At 36.3% G+C, this 16525-nt stretch overlaps 1 long non-coding RNA gene across 1 annotated transcript in view; it reads right to left on the bottom strand.

Annotated features, from left to right (window-relative positions):
• Positions 1-1190: 1190 nt before the first annotated feature.
• The window catches only part of LOC105237943, a 29327-nt gene continuing 13992 nt past the window's right edge, over positions 1191-16525 (bottom strand). The window contains exons 3-5 of the long non-coding RNA XR_856620.3: positions 9353-9555; positions 5724-5784; positions 1191-1856 (exon numbers count right to left, since the gene is read on the bottom strand). This is a non-coding gene — a long non-coding RNA (uncharacterized LOC105237943). The remainder of the gene's footprint in view (positions 1857-5723; positions 5785-9352; positions 9556-16525) is intronic.

The following is a 16525-nucleotide window of genomic DNA, read 5'->3' as shown; positions in this document are numbered from 1 at the left end:
GAACACATTATTATACCATATTATTTTGTCCACACACATTTCGGTTATCCAGTTTTTAAAAAAGAAAACCATATGAAAATAAACTAGAAATGTTTACACTTATAACACTGAGTACAGAATTTTAAATCTAGTTAATTAATTAAAGAATGATACATATTCTCATCTCCCAGGTCAAAACTCTTAAGAATTGGAGGTGTCTGGATAATGGTAAGGATGGTATTAAACCCTATACTGATATCCCCTATATTGTCTTGCACGTAGGAGGTGCATGAAAGGTACTTAATAAATTTATATTCATTCACAATGTTTTAGTAGTGGATTCCACATGTATAAGGATCTGTGCTAAGTAAACTCTTACATCATTCAAATTCTCCCTGTTTTGAGAAGGGACACAGAGATGGAAACAAAAGTTCTCAATCAAACTTTAGTTTCCATGAGAAGAGAGGAAGAGATCAAGTCTATAGGAAGATGGGTGGTGTGAGTGGATTTAACAAAGACTTGTTAAGAAGGTAAACCTTGAAGAGTGTGTACCAGGCTTGGGAGTGTTTGGGGATAATGGAGATCATTCCATTCATTGGGAGCAGTGTGTGAAGGCTCACACCTGTTCCAGGAGCTAAGCTTGGTGATGGAGAGATAGAGAGAGAGAGGAGATAGCAGGAACTAAGACTGAAATATGCAGGGTTCTGGACCATATTTGCCATTTAACACTACAGAAGCACAGAACTTAGTGTTTGAGACCTGAAAAAAAAAGTATTTGCTTCAAAAATAAAACTGCAAAATTGAGTTTAATTCACGTTTAAACATCTACCAAATGTAATGTTAGGCCAACTTCATTAATTATCATGTTTACTACTCCTAAATATTTCATTACAGTTAAAACAATTTGAAAGTTAAATTTTTCTGACTTTGCAAGAATTTCCAACTATGCAAAGCAATTGCCAAGAAATCATAGCCAATCTGAAATTAAATTAGCTATCTGTAGCCAAATTTTTTCACAAGCAAAATTACATTTTTTTTTACCACCAAAGTAGGTGCATGTTAATAAATTTGATATGGTGTCGAGTGGAAGCTCGAGAAGCAAGAGTTCCAAAGGTCTATACGGTTTTTAAGAGACCAGTTTTTTTTTTTTTGCTGTTGTTTGTTTTTTTGTGACTTAGGGACTTAAAAATAAGAGGAAATGACTAGCAAAACTGATAAAGACATGGGTGGGTATGAATGTCAGAACAATGATAGCTCACATTTAATAAAGAGAAACCAAAAAAAATGTAGAAAGACTGGTGGACTGAAAGGGAGACCTGAGTTCTTTTCTTGGCTCCACCCTGGAGCTCAGTTTTCCATGCGCTTCAGTGCCATGGGCAGTGATTATCGGTGTCAGTATTTTTCAAAAGTTCTTGCAACTTCTTCAGTCTGAAGACTAGTGGCTGAGGTCCTGTGGTGGCATTCCCTGGTCTTCTCCCCATCAGCCTTTGCAACAGTTTTATAATTACCCAGTCTCCTGCATTAAATCCCTTCCTACTTGAAATACCTGGAGTTGATTTGTTGTTCTGACTGAGACTGAACAATACACTACTGTCATTAGAGTTTTCATTATTGCTGGAATTATTCCCCCCTAGTCTTAGGAGCAGGACCTTGTGTTATGCACTGAATATCCCTTGAACCAAGTATGGTGATACGTGTAGAGATGGCAATGTACCTTTGTGCTGCTTCCTCCTCCTTCTCGGTTCAGGGCAGGATTCAACTGCAAATCAATCTGGCTGAGCCAAGTAAGCAGCTTCCTTCTCAGGGCAGAGTTTCAGTTAGCTGTGACCAGTCAATAGAAGATGGCATTAAATATGAAATCTATTTTCCTTGCTGACCTAGATGGAAAAAAATTTTTTTGTGGAAAGAATAAATTAATCCATGAATGTAGAACAAGCTTTAGTTTAACTGTTTGATCTTTTAAGGACAGAACATATATCCCTTAGCCTACTGCTGATAGCTGTGGATGCTTTTTATAAGTAAGAAAAAGAGTTAAGAGCCTAGAGAATCATGGACCATGTTCCTTTCTTGTTTTTCTTTAAGTACAGAAAAGTAGAGAAGAGTTAATGAGATGGGAACTATATAAGTAAGTAAAATGGTATTTATAATAATGATGTGATTTATATAATATCTTGCAAAAGTTATTTCCAGTCCAATCTGCATTTATATCTCTTGATTTGTACATGTCCCAAATATATAAAGGCAGCTGAGAATGAAGAAAAGGCTTTGCCTTTGCCTTTTCTTAAAAACTAGAAACAGGGTGTCTATAAGGTGATACTTTAGTTGATGGTTTATAAATGAGGCCTATTAATGTAATGGCTTTTAAAGTTTTTGTTTTTAATCATAGAATCCTTAAACCAGAAAAGTTCCCAAGGGGTCTGAGGCTCTACCCTCTGCCTGTACCTAAATGTTCTCAAACTAATGATCATCATTTCCTCCCCTCAGTGACTTGCTTCAAAGTAGTCAATTTTCATTTTACTTTTATCTTAAAAAAAAACTTTTTTTCACTGTTTCTCTATAATTAGCATATATGTTTTTAATTGGCTTATGTTTCCTCTCTCAACTGGATTTTTCTTTTCACTGAGTTTTAAAGGCTTGTTACCCAATCTTGGGTTGAACTTTTCTCATGAAGCCATCATCTTACCTACACCATTTTTATAGCTAGGCCTCAAATATCTGGGCAAAGGTAGTTAACTTTTATGCTGTGCTTATTACCTTTGTTACAAAGGAGTCTAAATTATTAATATTATATAGTTCTTCTTGAAGCAGAACATTACCTCCTTTTGTGGTAAGATTACCTACTTGTGTATTAGCACTGGTAGAATGACTATGTTTTTAAAAGTAACTATCTTGTAAAAATAAAATAAAATAAAAGTAACTATATTGTGATTTTCATTTTTGGCAATATTATAGCTACTGGTATCAGGCTTGCCCTCCTACACTAAACAACTAGAAAGCAAGACATATTCTTCAGTTATTTCAGACACTGGCAGCACAGGACTGTAATCCATTAGAGAAGACAATGTGAGCCCAAGAACCACACTGGCCTTCTATCTGTAGGCACTGCCTGGACTATGGCTCAGGGAATTGAAATCTAAGCAGGGCAGAGTGATCTTGCTAAGTTAAAAAAGCAGAGATTGGAGTTGGAACAGGCAGAGGCACTTGGGATTTGTAAAACAGAGCACTAGAGAAGAGAAGGATATGAAGAGAAACAGCTCCAAAAGTCAACTGCATCTCTCCTATGTCCTATTCTCTAAGCCTCTTTTTTCTACATGTTTTAGTGGTTGCTCTAAGGTTTATAATACACATCCCTGACTTATTCTTAATATAGGACAGAAGTAATATATACAAAGTATAATATATAATGTCCAGATAGGGATTATCCCAGGATATATGGTTGGTTTAATGTTTGAAAATCTGTTAATGCAATTCACCATTAACAGAATAAAAGGGGAGAAAGGCAAACTTATAAGAGCCTCTCACTAGAAGCAGAAAAAAAATACATTTTGATAAAATTCAAAACCACTTCATGATAAAACCTTTTAGCAAATTGAGAATAGAAGAGAACTAGCTCAATCTAACAAAAGTCTGCAAAAAAAAAAAAAAAGGAGCAAGTATCATTTTGGTGATGAAAAACAAACTGTCCCCTATATCAGTGAAGAAAATAAGACAAGGTTGTCTGCTATCACCACTTCTGTTTAAGATTATACTGGAAGGCCAAGCCAATACAATAAGACAATAAAAATAAATTAAAAAGGCACAGAAATTGGAAAAAGACAAGAAAAACATCTTTATTCAAAGGTCTTATATATAGAAAATCCTAAAGTAGCTGGGAAAAATCCAACTAGAACTAGTAAGTCGTTTTATCAAGGTCACAGTGTAAAAGGTCAATATGAAGAATAAATCATATTTCTATATACTAGCAACAAACAACTGAAAAAGGAATTTAAATGCACAATTAAAAATATCAAAGAACATGAAATATTTGTACATATATTTAACAAGCTACATGCAGGACTTGCACACTGAAAACTATGAAACATTACTGAGAGAAATTAAGGACATATGTAGAAGTATACCATGGATCAAATAAAACTTGTCCTCAAATTGATCTTTACATCTAATGTAATCTTGTTAAAAATCCCAACAGGGCTTTATGTAGAACTGACAAATTGATTCTTAAATTTATATTGGGTGCCTGGGTGGCTCAGCTGGTTAACCACCTGCCTTTGGCTCAGGTTATGATCCCAGAGTCCTAGGATTGAGCCCCACATTGGACTCCCTGCTCAGAGGGAGCCTCCCTCTCTGCCTGCCACTTCCCCTGCTTTTGTGCTCTCTCTCTCTCTTTCTCTCTATCAAATGAACAAAATCTTTTAAAAAAATGTTTAAATTTATATTGAGATGCAAAGCTCTAGAATAGTCAAAACAATTTTGAAAAAGAGGAGAAAATTGGAGGACTAAAATTACTTGATTTCAAGACTTATTTTAAAGCTACAGTGATCAAGACACAATAGTATTATTATAAGAATAAATATACATATAGCTCAATAAAACAGAATGGAGAGTACATATATAGACCCACTCATGATTTCCAACAACTATCTCAAAGTAATTCAATGGTAAATATAAAGTCTTTTCAATCAATGATTGAACACTGAAAACTAGATGTTTATAAAGGAAACAAACTTTGACCCCTTCTCCTCACATCCTTACCCTTTAACTCTAAATGGATTATATTTAATTATTTTTTAAAGATTTTATTTATTTATTTGAGAGAGAGAGAGTGTGTGTGTGTAAGAGAGCTGGGGGAGGAGCAGAGGGACAAGCATACTCCTTGTTGAGTGGGAGGCCCATCATTGGGCTTGATCCCAGAACTGTGAGATCATGACCTGAGCCACCCAGATGCCCCTAAATGGATTATATTTTTTAAACATAAAAGCTAAACAAAAACCCATAAACTCATAAAATTTTTTGTTATCTTGGAGTTGGCAAAATTTCCTTAAATAGGACAAAAAGCACTAACCATAAAAGAAAAAAATGATAAATTTGTCTTTATCAATAGTAAAATCCTTTGCTTTCTGTAAAGTAGTGTTGTCAAAATAGAAGGGCAACCCATAGACTGGTAGCTAATGTTCATAACACATATATATCTGACAAATGAGTTGTACCACAATATATAAGGTAGTAGCTTCTACAAAAGAAGATATGCAAATGGACAATAAGAAATGAAAAAGAAATCTCTATTTTGTTAGTCATATGAGATATATAAATTAAAAGTACAATGTGATACCACTATAACTCACTAAAATGTCTAATATTGAAAAGACTGACACATTGTTGGCAAAGATGTGGAAGCATCTAAAAGTCTCATACAGTCCTGGTGGGAATGATGTAAAATGGTGCAGTTGATGAAAGATAGTTGGAAGAAAGGCAGGCAGGGACAAGGGGCCCCCAGCCCTAAGAGGAAACCACCCTTAAGCGGATTTTACACCACCCTGGAAGGAGCCTGCCATCCTTTCCCATGTGATAGATAACAAAAACCTGATTGGATGACAGACTCCTGGAGGATTAATCAAGTTAAAACAGCCCGCCAACAAGTCCATAAAAACCCCTAGACTTAGAAACTCCAGGGGCAACACTCTCGGGTCCCCTTCCTCTCCGGAAGCTTTGTACTATCACTCAATAAACTTTGCTTTGCTGCTTACCCCTCTGTCTGGTCTACCTCCTGATTCTTTGAAGCGGTGTAACCAAAGGAGAGGTATTTACCTGAGAAAAATAAAAAAACATACGTTCATATAAAGACTTATAAACATATGCTTATAATAGCTTTTAAAAAATATAGTAACCCTCACTGGAACAATACAAATGTCCATCAACAGATGAGAGGATAAACAAATTGTGATATGGCCATACAATGGCACACTACTCAACAATAGGAAGGAAAAATTACTGGCGCATACAAAAATCTGGCCAAATTTTGTAAGTGATATACTAAGAAAAAGAATCCAGACACAAAACAGTATACAATATATGATTCCATTTGTATAAAATTTTGGAAAAGTCAAAGGTAATCTATAGAGACAGAAAAGAAATCAGTGGTTGCCTGGAGCCACAGTAGGGTGTGGGACACAAATTTTAGGGGTGATGCAAATGTTTTGTCTTGATTGTATTGGTTATTAAATGGGTGTATTAAATGGGTGTATTTGTTAATATGCATTAAATAATGCACTTAAATGGGTTTATTTTGTTGTATGTAAATTTTATCTCACTAAAATTGACTTAACCAAAAGGAAATATTCTAATCCTGTTATCTCCCCAAGCTCATTCTTTATCTGCTTTAATTTCTGTATGAAATTAATTATTTCATATATAGCTAATATACCTATTTGAGGTATGAAGTCATACCCGTTATATATGCAACACACATGGGTATACATTATATATGGGCATATCTGTTGGGGGAAACTTCAAATCATTATTTTCTGTACTGCTGCATTTTCTTATACTTTTTAAAAAGGAAAATACTATATTGATCTTGCCACATACAACTGAATACCTTTTACTAAAATTAATAAGACCATGTAGATCTTTTCCCCTCCTTAAAGGTATGAATGGGGGCGCCTGGGTGGCTCAGTTAGTTAAGTGTCATACTCTTGATTTCAGCTCAGGTCAATTATCTCAGGTCTGTGAGATTGAGCCCTGCATCAATGCAGCCTGGAGCCTACTTAAGATTCTCTGTCTTCCTCTCCCTCTGCCCCTCTAAAAGAAAGGGTATGAGCCTCCAGGAGCTATATTTTCCCTTTTGACCATATCTGATTGGCTTGACCTAGGTCTTTTTAATCAGTTATAGCCTAAAGGACAGGATCACAGAGTAGAACTATGACTGCTGAAGAGCCCCACTCCCATAGATTGGAGGAGTTCCCTTAGAGGAGATGCAGAACTCCTTTTGACCTTTAATAGATGGACTTTCTAAAATTTCATACATATCCGGAAAGGAGCACCCAAAATTTCTACTATTTCATCCCTTGATTGCCCAGAGCACATACACAATTCTAAAGATGCTTCTCCAGATAATCGTACTTCCCAACAAGAAGTAAACCAAGGTGATATCAAGAGCAACATATATACAGGACATGTAAATATGCCACCACCTTTGAAAACCATTATCTCCCTTAGAAACGCTTTTCTCCTGTACTTTTGTTGTCATTCCACCACTTTTCTCTTCAACTAGTGAATCAAAAAATTTTATCAACATACTTTATGTACAATAGTTTGGAGAAAAGGAAAAAAAAGATACAAAGAACAATGACAGCTTCTAATCAAAAGAGGAAAGAGAAAATGGAAAATGGGTGGAATAATTAAATCTTTGGACACTACTGATGACACAGCAGTGGAAACTATAGTTCTTGATGTTACTGGTGCAACTCCCTTCTTTCTTACCCACTCTGTCACCCTCTTACCTTTAGTCAAAACCTTATCTTACCTACTTTCTTTCCTTGGAATAGTTTTGAGCCCTGAAAGACCCTGTTTGTAGTTTTTTACCTCCGGCATGATTGTAAAATCCCAATAAAGTCCCCAAATTCCATTAACATTGTATATAGTAGAAATATTTTTCTTCTTTTTTTAAAGATTTATTTATTTTAGAGCTAGAGGAGGGAGGGGCAGAGGGGGAGAGAAAGAATCTCAAGCAGACTCCTCACTGAGGTCATGATCTCAGGGTTATGGGATCGATCCCTGAAATCATGACCTGAGCAGAAAGCAAGAGCCAGACGCTTAACTGAAGGACCCACCAAGGCACCCTGTAGAAACATTTTCTTAAGAGCCGGCATCAATAATTTCAGCTAACAGTATATACCCCCCATTAAAAAATTTAATTAACTTGTGACATTGCACAAATTAGTACTACAAAAGGATTACAAAATTACAAATGCTTATCATAAAAAAAATCAGACAGTATAGAATTGTGCCAAAACGATCCTTACAGATAAAATAAAAAGCAAATAATAAGAATGCAGCAAAACCCTCTTCAATTCCATCTCCCATCTTCCTCCTACAAGTAGATGGTAGCTACTATCAACAGTGTAATGTAATTTCTTGTAGGTCTTTTTTGGTGCATATACAAGTACATATATATTTGTGTCCCTTGGTGTACAGTAACATATCAAAGGCTCAGGGCCGGTTGCTATTGCTGCTTATGATATATGTTTACAAGCATTAAAATGGCCAAAATAGTGGGAGGTAAATGTGCAGAAGCAAAGCACTTGGTTAATTTGGTTAATCAGCTCCATCATAAGTAGCCTGGGCCAGGCTACAGAGCTTGCTAGAAGCTCCCAGCAGGGAAGAAGGAGTGAGCTAGCGATGGGGGAAATTAACTGATCATCAAGACCCACTGAGTATGGTTCATGCTGTTGTCTGTGTCTGAAGGGTCTGATTGGAGGGAGTGGGATGAGAGCATTTATAGGCCCCTCAAGACAGCAGCCATCCTTGATTTTAGTTTTAGTTTATGAAGATTCACCAAACATCATGCAAGAGACGTTAAAAATATTAGAGTGATGTGGAGTAAGGGTCTCTGTCCACTTGGATCCTGTTCAGTGTCATACTTGCTGGCCTGGGCTCTGCATTGGTTCACTATGGCCAGTGGCTTGGCGACACTAGCAAAGGCAGGTCCTAGCAAAGTAATAGCAGTAAAAGGGAATCTAGAGGTGTTGCACTACAGAGTTTTGATTTAAATCCTTAAAGATTTTTTAAATAAAATTTTATTTTTAGAATAAATTTCTAAATGTAGATTTACAGAAAGCTTTTGAAAATAAGAGTTCTGGGGCGCCCTGGGTAGCACAGCNAGCACAGCGGTTAAGCGTCTGTCTTCGGCTCAGGGCGTGATCCCGGCGTTATGGGATCAAGCCCCATATCAGGCTCCTCCACTATGAGCCTGCTTCTTCCTCTCCCACTCCCCCTGCTTTTGTTCCCTTTCTCACTGGCTGTCTCTATCTCTGTTGAAAAAATAAATAAAATCTTTAAAAAAAAAGACAAGAAATTAAGAGTTCTCCTACATCCCACACCCAGTTTTCCCTATTATTAACATCTTACATTAGAATGGTNACTCCCCCTGCTTTTGTTCCCTTTCTCACTGGCTGTCTCTATCTCTGTTGAATAAATAAATAAAATCTTTAAAAAAAAAACAAGAAATTAAGAGTTCTCCTACATCCCACACCCAGTTTTCCCTATTATTAACATCTTACATTAGAATGGTACATTTGTCATGATTAATAAATCAATATTGATACATTATTATTAACTAAAGCCCATATTTTAGTCTCATTTCCTTAGTTTTTACCTAAAGTCCTTTTCTTGTTCCGGGATCTCATCAGGATATCACATTACAATTAGTCGTCATGTCTCCTTATGCTCCTCTCGCCTATGACAGTTTCTCAGAAATTCTTTGTTTTTGCTGACCCTGACAGTTGTAAGGAATGATGGTCAGGTATTTCGTAGAATGTCCTTCAGGTGGGATTGACTGATGTTTTTCTTCTTACTACCCTAGGGTTAGGGGTTAAGGGAAGGAAGACCACAGAGGCAAGTTACCATTCTCATCACACTTCATCAACCACTGTCGATGTTAACCCTGATGACCTGGTTGGGGCGGTATTTGTCAGGTTTCTTCACCATAAAGTTACTCTTGCCTCCCTTTCCATAACGTGCTCTTTGTTGGGAAGTCCTTCTGCACAGAACACCCTTAAAGAGTGGAACTTGTAATTCATGTCCTTGCAAGCAGATATGTACATACATTATTTGGAGTTCTCTTGGGAGCATTGTCTCTTCTCCCATTAGTTATAATCCAATACTGCTTTATTTATTTCATTGCTCTAAAATTGTTACAGTTATGGCCATTAAGAGCTCTCTTAACTGGCTCCTATATGTCTTTGACATTGCATCATCATTGTGTTTTTTGAGCACTTCCTTACCCCTGGCATTACATGATGCTCCAGGCCCATCTTGTATGTTTCCTTCCTCAGGCCTAGAATAAGCCATTTCTCCAAGGAGCCCTGGTTCTTGGTGCTAAATAGACTTATCGTTACTGAGGAATCATAGTTTCTAGGCCCTCTCAGGTGACAGAGCAAAGAACTCTATGTATGTATACTCACGCATGTATATACACATAGCTATAAATCTCCCTCTCTTAAGCTTAGTGTGAATTCCTATTGATGTCTCTAACCCTAATGGATTTCCATGTGGATCATTCTAGCCTTCTTGTCCTTGTTCATCTGTAAAATCCCACTCCAACAATGGGAAACCTAGCTCCCACTATCTGCTATCCATTGACTTAATTGTTCAGTTCCAGTACACATGGACGTTGTTGCATACTTCCATGGGCAACAACTTTATCAACTAGCATACAGTGCTTTTGTACTGTTCCATTTGCCTTACAGATTCCACTAATTTTCAGAGTTACTTAGGTCAACATCTTTTCCCCTCTCCCCCTTCAGTAAAATTGTTTTATCCATTTGTAAAACAGATTTTTTTGTCATTAAATTCTGGGATGTCCCAACCACCTAAACAATGTTTTTTAAAATTCTCATACGTTAAGATTCACTCTTCCTGCTGTAAAGGTCTATCGGTTTTGATAAATGTGTCACATACCCACTATTACAGTATCATACAGAATGGTTTCACCAAGCAAAAATCCCCCTGTGATTCTCCTATTAACTCTCCCCCACCAACAACCCACTGCCATCCACTGATCTATTCATCTTCTCTATAGTTCTATTCTTTCCAGAATATCTATAAATGGAATCACAGTATATTGTTTGTCAGACTGTCTTCTTTCATTTACAACATGCATTTAAGCTTCCTCCACATCTTCAGATGATTTGATAGCTCATGCCTTTTTATCACTGAAAAGTAGTATTCTTTTGTATGGATGTACCACAGTTTGTTTATCAATTGACCTACTGGAGAACATCTAAGCTACTTCTAGTTGGGACAGTTATGAATAAAGCTGCTATAAACATTTTCACGCAGATTTTTGTGTGGCCACGTTTTTAAATCCATTGGGCAAATATCTAGGAGCATGAATGCTATATTGCATAGTAATAGTACATTTAACTTTGAAGAAGCAGCCAAACTGTCTCCCAAAGTGGCTATACCTTTTTTATTCCCATTGGCAATGGATGAGAATTTTTGTTGCTATGTACACTTGTCAGCAATTTGCGCATTTAGTTTTTTTTTATTTTTGCCATTTTGCCATAGGAATGTACTGGTATTGCTTTGTTGTTTTCATTTAAATTTCTCTAATGACAAATGATGTTCGACATTTTTTTTAAGATTTTATTTATTTATTGGAGAGAGAGAGAGCACAGGCACAATCAGCGGGGAGGGGCAGAGGNAATTTAAATTTCTCTAATGACAAATGATGTTCGACATTTTTTTTTAAGATTTTATTTATTTATTGGAGAGAGAGAGAGCACAGGCACAATCAGCGGGGAGGGGCAGAGGGAGAAGGAGAACCAGACTCTCTGCTGAGCAGGGAGGGGCTGGATCCCAGGACTCTGGGATGATAACCTGAGCTGAAGGCAGATGCTTAACCAACTAAGCCACCCAGGTACCCCCACATCTTTTTATATGCTCACTGGCTATCTGTATATCATTTGTCATGAGGTATCTGTTCAGATTTTTTGCCCATTTTTTAATTGGTTGTTTTCTTATTGTTGAATTTTAAGAGGTCTTGGTATATTTTGGATAGACATCCTTTATCAGATATATGCTTGCAGATATGTTTCTCCAAGTCTGTGGCTTTTTTTTTTCATTCTGTCAACAGCGTCTTTTAGAGAGCAGAATTTTTTAATTTTAATAAAATCCAAAATTGTTAAAAGCCCAATTTTAATAAAGTACAAAGTAAAGTTTTTCTTTCATGAATTATGCCTTTGGTATTGTATTTAAAAACTTATCCCTAGGGGCGTCTGGGTGGCTCAGTCGTTAAGCGTCTGCCTTTGGCTTAGGGCATGATCCTGGTGTTCTGGGATCGAGCCCCATGTCAGGCTCCTACGCTGGGAGCCTGCTTCTTCCTCTCCCACTCCCCCTGCTTGTGTTCCCTCTCTTGCTGGCTGTCTCTCTCTGTTAAATAAATAAATAAAATCTTAAAAAAATAAAATAAAAAATAAATAAAAACTTATCCCCAAACCCAAGGTCATGTGCATTTTCTCCTGTGTTTTCTTTTAGAAGTTGTAGTTTTGTATTTTACATTTAGCCTTATTAAAGTTTTAATTTTCTCATGAAATAATTTTTTAGGCAGCTGGGCTTATGGGAAATGGTAATTTATTTGACACAAAGCATACTTTTCTTTCTGTACCTGTTCTTCCCCCTCAAAAAAATGGAGTAGAACAGAAAAGACATGATTGGCCCATATGAAGACTGATGAGTTCAGAAAGAAGCTATTTCTGTTACGGATTTACAAATGGTACTATAATAATTTCTCATTACTTCTTACATTTCTCATATACTAATTAAGCTTGATTTAAAACACAAGATAGGGGTGCTTGGGTGGCCCAGTCAGTTAAACCTCTGCCTTCAGCTCAGGTCCTGATCCCAGGGTCCTGGGATTGAGCCCCACATGGGGGCTCCCTGCTCGGTGGGGAGCCTGTTTCTCCCTCTGCCTGCTACTCTCCCTGCTTGTGCTCTCTCTCTGTCAAATAAATAAATACAATCTTTTTAAAAAAATTCTGTAAAACACAAGATAAAGAGTTTTATACAAATCCCAAACTTTTCACCTATGCCAGGGATGACAGAAGAATGGTGAGAAATATCACTCCAGCTCTAAGGTTGGAATTTGAAACAAAGACCTTTTTTTTTTTTTTTGAAGAAGGAACATAAGAGGCAGAGACGGATTTCATTTAATGAAATCATTATGGCCCTCAACATCAACCTAACCTGCCCTCGGATTAGGACATTCCTCTCATAGTGACATCAGTTGTATGTAGAGCATTTATTTTGCCTTTTTCCTTAGCAAAAAACAAAAACAGAGAAACCAAAAAGAAAAAACCCCACAAAAACACAAAAAACCAACAATAAAACACATTTAAATCTATGCCTTTTCTTCTGAATACTGTTTTGGCACACCCCATAAATTTTGTTATGTATTATTGTTGTTAATTTCTAAACTTTCTGCAGCATTAATTTTCTCCTTGATAATGACCTTTTTATCTTTTTTTATATATATATAATGACTTTACTTTCTAATCAGAATGTGTACTATATACTTTTGAAATTTTTTATTGCTGCATAATCCTTTTATTTATTTATTTATTTGGTAGATGTTTTATTACTATTGGAAATAAAGGTACATTCTATGCTTGTGTGCTATAAAGTTTGATTTACATTTTTTGTCAGCCATCAAAAAGAGAAAGAGCTATTATTAAAGCTTCCCATTAGTACTGCACTTCTGTCCATTTCTTCTAATTTATAGCAGATTTCACTTTTGTATTTTGATATAATGTTATGTGATGCATAAAATTTTGTGACAGTTTTATATTCATTGTGAAATATACTTTCTGACAGGACATCTTCATTTCATTTAATATTTCTGCTTTAGTTTCTATCATATTTGTTACTGGTATTGTGATTTTTTTATTGTATTTGCCAGATATATTTGCCTACTTTCTCATCATTTACTATATTTTTATTTAGCAATTTTGTATCAGATGGGGCTTTAGAAAATGTCACGTAGATGGATTCCTCTTTTCTTCTCATACAATCTAAAGATAATATTTTTAAATGAAGGAGATTTTCCCAATTGCATTTGTAGGCTCAATAAACATACTTACTTGTATATTGCCATTTTATTTTGTGATTTCTCCTATTGTGTTTCTTTTCCTCCCCTCTTCTTCTTCCTCTTCTTTCTTTTTCTTCCTCCTCCTTCTGCCCCTCCCCTATCCTCTTTCTTCTCTTTGTTTTGTTTACTGCCTCTTACTATATGACTATATTTTCTTTGCTTTCATCATCTCTAATATTTTGGAAGGGATCTATGCAGTTTTTTAAACCACTAATAGTTACTTTAGTTTCAAAATCTCTTTGAGTCCAGGAATGGCAAATGTGTGATGTCATTCTCTTCCCTTCCAGTAAAGATAGTGCAAATGGATTAAAGTACTTTCCCACTGAGCCTGGATATGACCTCAACAAAGTCCTCCGGCAGTCATTACCAATTAACAAGAGTTGGAACCGTAAGCTGAAATCCTTTTGCCATCCTTGCTTTTTCCTATTTAATGAATTAAGCCAGTGGTTCCCAAATGTTGCTGCACATTGGAAGTAGCTGAGGAGCTAGCTTCTAGTTGGACTCCAAACCAATTAAATGCAAATGTGCCTGAGGGTGAAGTCAGGCATCACTGTTACATGAAGATGCCTAGCTGATTCCAATGCACAGCACAATTTGACAACTACTGAGTTGTCCCACCCCTTTTTCTTCCCATTTCTGTTATTATCAGTGTAATTAAAGCTCTCTCCTTCTTTTTCTTTCTCTCTTCCTCCTTTTCTCTATCCCTTCCCTTCTTCCTTCAAACCATCACATGTCTTCTAACTTGAAAACAAATTTTGAAATTGACACCCACTTTTATAACCACACTTATAAGAATCAATTCGAAAATCTCTCCATTCTAAATGGTTCAATGTTTGCAACCAGTTGTTTTATACAATTACTTTCACATTCTGAGAATTTTAAAGTTTGTTTTCTCTCTCAAGCTGTACAAATACATCTTCAAAATTTTTTTTCAAGTAATTTTTATGAATGATACATGTATTGCCTATTTGAGAGTGTTTTCACACACAAAATTTGGCTGGGGACAACATTCTTAGTTGCCACAGTTTCTCTTAAAAATTCTGTAGACATAATCTATTGTCTTTTAAGTTACAGAACAAATGTTTGAGGACAGTCTATTTTTTATTCCCTGGTAATTAACTCTTTTTTTCTTTTTTTCTTTTTCTTTCCCCAAAGGCCTTGCAAATTTTTCCCTTTATTCTTTCAATGCCAAAGTTGGTTAGAAGGTGCAATTCATTTGCTTCAATGCAGTTGGTGCTTTCAACTTGTATGTACAAATATCTTTTCAGCTCAGAAAAGACTTTGTCTCCTATCTTTGGTTATTTTTGTCTCTTCTACTTAAACTGATTTCCCCTTTAAGAACATTGATGCTCTTTGTTTTCCATTATGTGCCTTTTGTAACTATTTTATATCTGTCATTTTAATCTCGTTGATTTTGTTTCTGGAAGCCAGGGGAACTTTTCAAGTTCATCTTCCATGCAACAGATTAAAAGTTTCATAATATGATTGAGATTTTCTACTACTAGTCATGTGAGTTCCATTTTTACAATTGCATTTATCCAAAGGATCTTTCACATTCTCTGTTTGTGTTCAATTTTTAGAGCATCCTGCTCTTGTTTTATGCATGCAACTTATTCTATCTTTTGTGAAATTAGTTACATTTTAATTTTTAATGGTCTTTTCTTCCTGCACAGTGTCTTTTTCTTTCAGTTTCCTTCTTTTCTCTTGTTTTCTCCTTTGTCTTTTAAACTAGGTGCCTTGTGGAGGGGGATTTATGGAAAGCTTTGATTATTTGCTTGTATTTAAGAGTGGGAGCTAATGGGCTGATGGGGAGCGCTCCAAGTGCCTTGGTGCTGTTTGTCCTCTGTGAATCACTGAAAAGCTTTTACTGTTCCCATTGTCAGGTTGGGGGAAGATTTTGGTACCATGGGATGGTCATATCCCCTAGAGAAGACTCATCCATTTCTTTCCTGAAAAATAAAGGCCTGTACTCTGAGAGCTAATGGAAGAAGGGACTAAACTCTAGCATTCAGTATGCAAACATGCATTTAACTCTACTGCTTTTGGTACAGAACCTGAGGGGTCTCCATTTGTGTCCCCCAGCCTAGAGATTGTCCATTTTACTCCATCATATAAACCACAGGCTCCTGCTGGGGAGAAGAAACAGCACTCAGTGACAGCATGTGGGAGGACGGCAGTAGATCTAGCTGTTTCTTTCCCAGACCTCCTAATTTTTCTGTTTTCCCCCACCCCCACCTTCATCCTGAGGCAGCCTGTGGTTGGTAGGGTTGGTTCTCAGTTTTTCCTACCCACAGTTTAGAATTTGGCTTTCTCAAATCTGTTAAGTCAGTTTCCACATGTCTCTGTGTTTGCCAGTGTCAAAATTTTACTGTTATTTTCTTATTTTCTCTACGCATGGAGATGTATGTATGTATATGTATATATTGTAGAACAGTTTTATAAGGGCTTTGGAAGGGAGCAAAATGGGATGTTAGTTCAAAGTTCGAACTGTATCTTGGAAGTCTCATTATCTTTTTAGATCTTTTGGGATCCCTGTCAATTCTGTAGATCTGAATTTTAATCTCACCATAAATTTCAGCTTTCTGTCTCCTTAAGCTCCTGAATTATAGTGGCCTGTCTTCTTGCATTTTTTTCAAGGATTCCCAGTGGATTCCTGATGTTATCTTCTGAATTTTAAAGTAG

This window comes from Ailuropoda melanoleuca, chromosome 2 (genome assembly GCF_002007445.2).
Source record: "Ailuropoda melanoleuca isolate Jingjing chromosome 2, ASM200744v2, whole genome shotgun sequence".
In the NCBI taxonomy this organism is placed as follows: domain Eukaryota; kingdom Metazoa; phylum Chordata; class Mammalia; order Carnivora; family Ursidae; genus Ailuropoda; species Ailuropoda melanoleuca.
This window is presented reverse-complemented; position numbering and strand designations above follow the sequence as displayed.